Genomic DNA, 9,117 nt, shown 5'->3' on the forward strand with positions numbered 1-9,117 from the left:
AACCCAGAGATGCATTTTAAATAAAAGGACACATTCTACTCATGTAAAAACACGCTGATTCCCAGACCGTCCATGGGCCGGATTTAGAAGGCGATTGGGCCAGATCCGACCCCTGGGCCTTAGTTTGCCTACCCATGATGTGGGGGGTGAGGAGTGAATTCTGTGTCCGACTTGACTCAGACCCATTTCCCCCCCAAGCCCCAACCCCATCGTGCTTGTCCTTTGGAACATTGGCACCAGGGCTGTCTTTAGCATATTTGGTGCAGAGGTGCAAAGATCCGTCTAGTGCCCCCAAATTTAGTTTAGCCCCGCCCTGGCACCGTTGAGTCTGACAAGTGCTGCTGCTGTGAGGTGAAAACTGGAATGGTCATGGCTGGGGAGGATCAGGAAGAGGTTGGGAGGAACAGGGAGAGAAGTGGAGAGAAATGGAAGATCTGCCAAGGAAGGGAGAGCGAGAGAGAGAGAGATTGGCTGCTCTGTTTCGGGATTCTCAGGATCAGAGGACCCCAACCCACTTCCCTGTTCTGCTGGCTGCTTCCACCACTCCCAGACCCGCCCAGGAGCCACTGGGACATAGCTGTCAACTTTTCCCTTTTCTTGCGAGGAATCCTATTCGGAATAAGGGAATTTCCCTTAAAAAAAGGGAAACATTGACAGCTTTGCACTGGGGGTGGCTGGGGTCTCCCTCTCAGCATTTCTGGGGGCGATCGGCTTCTCTTGTGGGTGCGCAGCTGCCACCTGGCGAGTGGGGCTAAGCGCGGATCAGTGGCGCTTGTTTCCAGCAGCTGGGACAGGCGCGATCTCAATCCCTCCGCTTTCCTTCCTCTTCCTCCTCCTCCTCCTCCTCCTCCTCCTCCTCCTCCTCCCCCCCCACTTCCCTTCTCTCCGTTGCAATGCAGCGGCCAGTGGTCAACTTTGACAGCAGCCAGGGAAGGGGAGGTTGGGGTCGGGTGAGTGGTGTCGCCACGAGCCAACCACCCTGGGGAGCTTAGGCGGGTTCAGCGGCGGGTGTCTGGCACCAGTGGCGTAGCGTGGGGGGTGCAGGGGGGGCCGGCTGCACCGGGCGCAACATCTGGGGGTTAGGGTTAGGGGGCGCAAATCCATGGGTTAGGGGGCGCAAATTACTTGCCTTGCCCCGGGTGCTGACAACCCACGCTACGCCACTGTCTGGCACCCTCCAGAATTCGGCGCCCGGGTGCCCTGCACCCCTTGCATGCCCGGGTAAAGACGGCCCTGATTGGCACTATGTCCCACGGAGAGTGGCATCTGCCACTGGGTTTTGAAGGCCAGGCCGATCTTACCCTCAGAAGCAGATCGCCACTTGTCCAAGCCACGAGCGACCAAATTAGAAAGTTGCGTTTTGCTAGAGAGTGAAGAATCTGCTGGGGCTTCACCTGGAAGCAGCAGCCGAAGTCTGCAAGGCACTCTGAGGGACAAAATTCCTGGCTGCCTGTGGGTGATAAAGGCTCAGGAAGGAAAGGGTAGTCTAAGGGTGTTTAATGGGGCTTGTTGGTATCCGTCTGCCTTGGGAGACAACGGAAGACTGCATCTTTGGGGGTGAAGTCAAGCTGTTGGAGAGTTAGAGCACCTGCTGTGGCTGTAGAGACTGAAATGGGAGAGACACGTTTTGCTGCAGCTGGGGCAGGTGAAGACATCCTTACTCCTAGGTAAATCTGCATAGAATGACACCTTAGGGTATCCACAGATAGTGGCTCAGTAGCCCAGCTTTTGTTGATTGCAGTCCACACTGGCAGGCTGGTCAACTTGCTAATTTCCTGAAGCATGGGGAAACTTATTTCCTCCCTTCCCTTGAGGGCCACATTCCCCCTGTTAATAAATAATAAATAAATAAATAAATAAATAAATAAATAAATAATAATAATAATGTATTTATTTACACCCTGCCCATCTGGCTGGGTTTCCCCAGCCACTCCGGGTGGCTCCCAACAGAATTAAAAGCACAATAAAACACCAGACATTAAAAACTCCCCTAAGCAGGGCTGCCTTCAGATGTCTCCTAAAAGTCAGATACGGTAGTTGTTTATCTCCTTGACATCTGATGGGAAGGCATTCCACAGAGCGGGTGCCACCACTGAGAAGGCCCTCTGCCTGGTTCCCTGTAACTTGGCTTCTCGCAGGGATGCTGCAGTCTAGCAGTGGGTGGGGCTGGAAAATGTATTTGGGGCTGGACCCACCCCATCACCCTCTCTCTCTCTCACGCACCCCATTCTCCCATGCCCTTCTCTAATGTAGACTTGGCCAATCTGCTAGAAAACAGTCCTTGGAAAGAGTGTAGCATGTGCATATGGGAAATCAATCTTTATTGGGGTTTTTTTTCCCATTCACCATTGGCATTACAATAATCAATCAGTGGTAGTTTTTCCTAATCTCCCGTGTGGTTCCCTCTGCAGCCCCTTTTGCTATCCCACCCCCACAGAAAAAAAAAGAAAGCCTGGCCATTTCAATTTATTTGCCAAATGATTAAGTTGCCTTTCAGCACAAGGTACTCAGGACAAAGCAGGGTACTCTTCAAAAGGTGTGTTTTTAATTAAAAAACCAAACACATAATATATTTAATTCCATTTATGAATTGTTTCCCATCAAGGATGTAACATTGCGACAAGAACATCGGCGAAACAAAACAACACCCCTCACAATTCTAACAATTGACAAACCCCAGTTTCATATGCAAAGGCAACGAAATGCAATTTCGAAACTGAAAAACCATTTCAAATCCAGGACAGGTGCAGCCTGAGATAGAGACATCCACTTAAAAGGTCTTCAACAGGCAGCAAAACAGTGCTTTCTCCTAGGGCCTGCCCATACCTTGGCCCAGGGCCAGCCCAGGACTTTTTGCTGCTATAGTCAAAACAGAAAATGTCATGCCAGCATCGCCCTCACTTCTGCAACCAACACGCCTGCTCCTCTGCTGTACACCTGTCCACCTGCTGGGGGGCAGAAGGAGGCCAGAGAGGAGCTGGCTGCAGAGGGTGGGCACGTGGCGATGGCAGAAGGGCAGGAGAAGGCGACTGGCACACTCCTTGTAGGCCACCCCTCACAGCTGTCCGGATCTGGCCGCCCTAAGGCAACTGCCTCACATTGCCCCATTGGTGGGCTGGCCCTGCCTCGATTCATAGGCGCCAACTCCTAGGAGCTGAGGCAGTTTCAGCCCCCCAATGTCTTTTTTCAGAGGGCTTTTGGCTCCACCCCTTGCCTCCTTGTGACACCAGGATGTTGTGTGACTTCGCATTGGGCCTGTGGGAATGTTCATGGATGCAGGAGAGGATATATTATTGGATTATGGCCTTTCCAACTTGTGTAAACAAGTTCACAATTTAGCAGAGTAATATTCCCCTTTTTAAACTCACAGTGGATGCGTTTGCTCAGGCTCGCTAAAGCCTCTATAATAACTGTTCTGGTATTTCCCCCTTATTCCATCATAAAAGATAAGACACAATACTCACATTCTGTTCACAATCGGATCCCAGAAGGCAGACTTAGCTTAGAAAAGTTACATACATCTGGAAACTATCTCTTAGCTACAAGAGGGCATCTTTGGCTAAGCAGATGTGGTTTCTTCGATGCATGTAGTCAAAGAGAGAGAGATGGCTGCACTGCCTTGTGCTTTTGTCGTTACCTGCACAGGTGAGGCCACACCCACCTCTAGTCACATGCAGAGGAAGTCTGTCCCAGCCCAGAAGAAAACAGGAAGTTTACCTGCTGGCTGGACAAACATTCCTCCCCTTGTGTAAACATGTTCATTCACTCTAGAATGTTGTACTTGACTGCTCTTGCGTTTCACGTCCCACAGGGCCCCCTCAATCCTTTGGAGAAGCTGATGCCTCTGCCTCAACTTAATGTGGATGGTGAATCCTTTCTGCATCCTTCAGTTTCTCCTTGCCCACCCTTCACTCTCCTCCAATTCCTGCTGCCCCACAATTTCTCCTCCCCAAACCAGGAGACTTCCCATGCCCTGAAGATCCATATAGGAGAGCCGCATTGATTGCACAGGGAGCATCCAGGTTTAGCTTATTTATTTCTTAAAATTTATACCCTGCTTGATTGCAGAAAACCCAACCCAGCCAACCAACCAAGCCCAAGAGCCCTCAAAGCAGAATAAAACCAGTAAGTTGTTGGTAAAATCATTTAGTAAGAACAACTCTGCTAAACGTTCAAGGGATAAAATCAAGGAGCTAAAAACGATTCAAAGCATGTATCAACGTACTTCTTAGTTTGTCTAGATGAAAATGTTTTTAGCAGGTACCAAACGAAGATCATGGCCACTGGTCCCATCACCTCCTGGCAAATAGAAGGGGAAGAAATGGAGGCAGTGAGAGATTTTACTTTCTTGGGTTCCATGATGACAGCAGTCACGAAATTAAAAGATGCCTGATTCTTGGGAGAAAAGCAATGACAAACCTAGACAGCATCTTAAAAAGCAGAGACATCACCTTGCCGACAAAGGTCCGTATAGTTAAAGCTATGGTTTTCCCAATAGTGATGTATGGAAGTGAGAGCTGGACCATAAAGAAAGCAGTATCGCTGAAGAACTGATGCTTTTGAATTCTGGTGATGGAGGAGACTCTTGAGAGTCCCATGGACTGCAAGAAGATCAAACCTCTCCATTCTGAAGGAAATCAGCCCTGAGTGCTCACTGGAAGGACAGTTCCTGAAGCTGAGGCTCCAAGACTTTGGCCACCTCATGAGAAGAGAAGACTCCCTGGAAAAGACTCTGATGTTGGGAAAGATGGAGGGCACAAGGAGAAGGGGACGACAGAGGACGAGATGGTGGGACAGTGTTCTCGAAGCTACCAGCATGAGTTTGACCAAACTGCGGGAGGCGGTGGAAGACAGGAGTGCCTGTCATGCTCTGGTCCAGGGGGTCATGAAGAGTCGGACACGACTAAATGACTAAACAACAACAAAAAGGGTGCAATCCAGGAGGAGGAGCAGTAGTTGGAGGAGAACGCTGCACGTAGGAGGGTGAATCAAAGGAGAATTGAGGGGTCACACATTCCACATCAAGCCAAGGTACAGATGCCTACCCTCCTGAGACCCCACAACTGAAGCATCAGACTAGAAAGCAGGAGAAAACCTCCCTACGCTTTGTTAGGAGAAGCAGGGCAGTTCCAGTTCTACTTGTGTGCCAGTCCCTGAGTGCCACTTATGGTTCAATGGCCAGATGTCCCTCTCCATCCCCCGTCGACTGAGATATTATCCAGCCCCTACAAAGGGTCTTGGGTGGCAGATCTGCCTATGCAAGCTTCACTGGAGTAGCTCTCTCTTCCTGGATCAGGGCAAGACGGGACCCAGGACTGTCAGGGGCTCACACCTCTAATAATACTACTTCACTCTCTCCGACTTCCCTATTTGCAAGATATATGTGCTGTTTTAGTGGAGCAGCCAGAATCTCTTACTTGCGTGGAGGTCACCCTCATCAGCGCCAAAGCGGTCTTTTCGCAAGATAAAAACCTCCTAACAAAGGGAAGCGCCATCAATCTCCTCTTTCCCATTCGTCCCCGCCTTTCCCCATTGTTATTCCACAGCCACCTATTGGCTGCCCCCTGAATTAGGCCGTCTATTCACCTGGCATAATGGGGAGCATTGCCCGGAGAGCCTCAGATCCGGCCCGCTTCTATTCAAGCTAAATTGCGGCTCTGACCCTTCGCCATGAGGAATATAAGGCGCAGCAAAATAACAATTTTGCCCCATTGTTGAAGTGATCCCGAGGTAACCTGCAATTTGTTGGCTCAGCAGCCGCTTGGGCTTTGATATTCCACCATCGTATTTGCAGGTGCTGTTCAGTCCTCTTTCTTTGGCTGTGAGGGACAGGCACGATTCAAGGGTCCAGGCTGCCTGTATTTAGGTTGCCCGCACTCAGGAACAATGAAAGGTACTCTAGAAGATGCTTCTTTGCTGGTAAACCGCCATTAACAAGCGGTCTTTGCATGCAGTCTGATTAATAATTTTTTTTTAAAAAAAAATATTTCTTATACCCTGCCCATTTGACTGGGTCACCCCAGCCACTCTGGGTGGCTTCAAACAAATTATTGTTAATAATAATAATAATAATAATAATAATAATAATAATATACTGCCCTGTACCCGGAGGTCTCAGCTCTGTTCACAGAAAGGATCAAAATAAAAACCACAATATATATAATCAAAATAAAAACAACAACCCAATAACACCCCCCAAAAAAATTAAGCAACAAAACAAAACATCAAGGATTAATAATAATAATAATATTTTATTTATATCCTGCCCTCCCCAGCCAAAGCCGGGCTCAGAGCGGCTAACAACAATAAAAGTAACACAGCTAATGATAATAGATAAAGACTCTTGTGTTGCTTCACAGCATGTATATTTGCAATACTAACAAGCTGTTTCCCGCCACCCAATTAAAAATTATGTCCTTACCCTTTTCATTTATGCACAAGCAATTAACGGTACAAAAATGACTTCTTTCCCCTCAACTACTTGGAACCTTAACACTCTTTAGATCAGTGATGGCCAAACTCCCATCATCCCTAGCTAACAGGACCAGTGGTCAGGGATGGTGGGAATTGTAGTCCCCAAAAAGCTGGAGGGCCAAGTTTGGCCATCATTGCTTTAGATATACTCTCCCCCCCTCTTGCAGGGGTGCACCAAAGGTTTTTAATGGTGTGCATGAAAATGCACAGTGTTAGCACATGGGATCAAACGTGTGCAAGCAAAGAGGTGTGTTGTCCGCACAGCTAGATGGGCCAGTGATCCGATTTGGGATCCAGCAGTTTCGTATGTTCCTGTGTAGTTATTGCAGATCCAGAGTTCTGGGTGAAAGAGAAATGTCTAGCAAGCCTGAGGATGTCCTCGGTTCTTGACTGCAGCATCAAGCAATGACTTTCATCCTATGTCCATGTCCGTTGATATTACATGCCCAGACAATGGTCTGAGGTTCTGTTACATTGTGAAAGCTGAGCGGATCTTAGCCAAGCACACTTGTAACCTCCTGAGCCAAATGTCCCCCAAATTCAGAATTCACCAGGGTTCAAATCTGAAAATTGCCCGAGTTGAACATTTGGCTTCAGAGCGTAATTTTATGGTCATTAATAACAACGACCCTTAAACAATTAAATAGCGTTGATCATTTTGAAGTGACTTGGTGAGCCAAACCATTTCCCTAAATTCAACATCATCCATAATATGGCTGAATAGTAAAATCTGGGTGAATAGAAATTCTAACCTGCTGCACACAAGTTCAGGTTCGAGGTGAAGGATAGAACTGTAGAGCTAAAAGGGGACTAAAAGGCCAACCCCAAGTCAAAGCTCCAAATGGCCTCCAGCTCTAGTATCAACTTAGGAGATTCACTAACCATACCTACAGCGTGGAACGTTTGGCGCAGGAATCCCAGCTGGAATGAGGAGCCCAGGTGACTGCTGTCCGTCAAGACCAGCTACTCAACAGCCAACGATGTTCCAGCTGTTTTACATTCCCTGCGGTGTTCCCCCCTTCCAGTTCATTGCTCCATGACACCCCTGACCTTCACCCAAGCAGGTAAAGTCCATGACCCCTCAAATGACCCCCACCTACCTAATAACCACAGCTTGAGTCAACCTACCTCCCAGGTTCCCCCTCCTATGCCAACTGGGTAATGTTTGGCCTTCTGCAAATCAGCCACATCCTTCCTTTCTTCTCAGCTGTCTGCACAGCCTCTTGGCTCCAGGCAATGGCCAGCTGTTCTCCTTTAAATCGTCCATCCTCTTTGAACCGGGAGGGCTGACAACCCCTAAGGCTGGTCCTACCCCTAGCAAGAGTGAGCCGGTCACCTCAGGCCACAGATGTGGAAGGATGGGGAGCAGCGAATGTGTCATTTTGGAGAGCAGAGCTGTGTGTGACCCACCTGGATTGCCCTGCATCCCTTAACCCAGGCTGTTGTCCTCAGGTGTGGTGCAGGATGTTGCCCCATTGTCCGTGTTGAGATTCTGAATGTGCATCTTGCCCTTTGTGCCTGGCAGCTAAACCTGACTGCTTCTTAGGGGGGGGGGAACTCTGTATATTTGGGCGCTGCCTCCCCTGTTTGTTCACCCCCCAGGACCTGGTATTCAGAGGCAAATCACCTGTAACATGGATACTTCTTTTCTCACTGTTAACAAACCTCCCCCTCTTCACAGTTAAATTTGCCTAATCCTTTTAAAAAGTCATCTCTCAGCATAAGCCCATCATTACACCCGAGGGCAGGTTAGTTTTGTGCGTAAATTAAATAAGTGTTTTTTTCCCCTTAGGCTAGCACAGCTGAGAAACCTGAATTCTACTTTGACATACAACAAAGTTTCACATAAACCTCACGCATTCAACAAAACGACAGGATTCACATTTCACAGGGCAAAACACGCTTCCAGTTTCACATTTGAAATTCAGCCTCAGCAAGGACCTCACAAAAGCCCTAATCTCTAGTTATGGCTGATTCGTTCTAAGACAACAAAATTAGTAATCGTTTTGCTTTTCCCCACTTAAATATTCCAGCCCTCCCACCACCCCCTGCCTGCTCCTGACAGCATACATTACTGGGAATGCTGAAACAACTTTTAACCCTGGGTAAAAATAAACTCAAATCTTTGCAGGGAAGCTCTGAGACGGGTTGAATGGGGGAAATGAGCTCTTTCTGCATGCATGGTGTGATGAGATCCTGGACGATGCACTCTTTGGCTCAGCACTGGCCCTGCCAAATCCCTCTCCGTGTCTCTTGCGCCGTTCTTTTGTGTACTGGTTGCTTTGGGTATATTTTGCCCTCGAGTTTTCGAGGATCAATAAAGCATTTGGCGTGCCCAGCAACCAGGTTTGTTCTTTCTCCCCTTGTTCTCCTTCTCCGTGATGAATAATAATAAAAAAATGTGACCGTGACCTTGGATGATCTGTTCTTTACCCACTCGAAATGAACGAAGTGTTCCTGTGTGGTGATGGGGGCGCTTGTGGCTTGGTGGGAAGGAGTATTCTCGGTGCCAAGATTTGGAGGCGCCCAGCAGGCCCTTCTTAACCTGGAACAGCCAGGACTGTTGGCTTTTTGCAGTATGGTAGCGTTGCAGAGAGCTTGCTGGGGAGACCTTGCATTAAAAAGGGACTCAAAAATAACTTA

General features: G+C 48.4%; 1 long non-coding RNA gene across 1 annotated transcript in view; it reads left to right on the forward strand.

Moving 5' to 3' along the window:
- LOC309534407 overlaps window positions 1-8,885 on the forward strand; it is a 200,081-nt gene extending 191,196 nt beyond the window's left edge. Inside the window, exon 2 of the long non-coding RNA XR_014220689.1 lies at window positions 8,156-8,885. This is a non-coding gene — a long non-coding RNA (uncharacterized lncRNA). The remainder of the gene's footprint in view (window positions 1-8,155) is intronic.
- The last annotated feature ends 232 nt before the right edge of the window (window positions 8,886-9,117 follow it).

The sequence above is a fragment of the Podarcis vaucheri genome, assembly GCF_965113315.1.
Source record: "Podarcis vaucheri genome assembly, chromosome: 6".
Classification (NCBI taxonomy): domain Eukaryota; kingdom Metazoa; phylum Chordata; class Lepidosauria; order Squamata; family Lacertidae; genus Podarcis; species Podarcis vaucheri.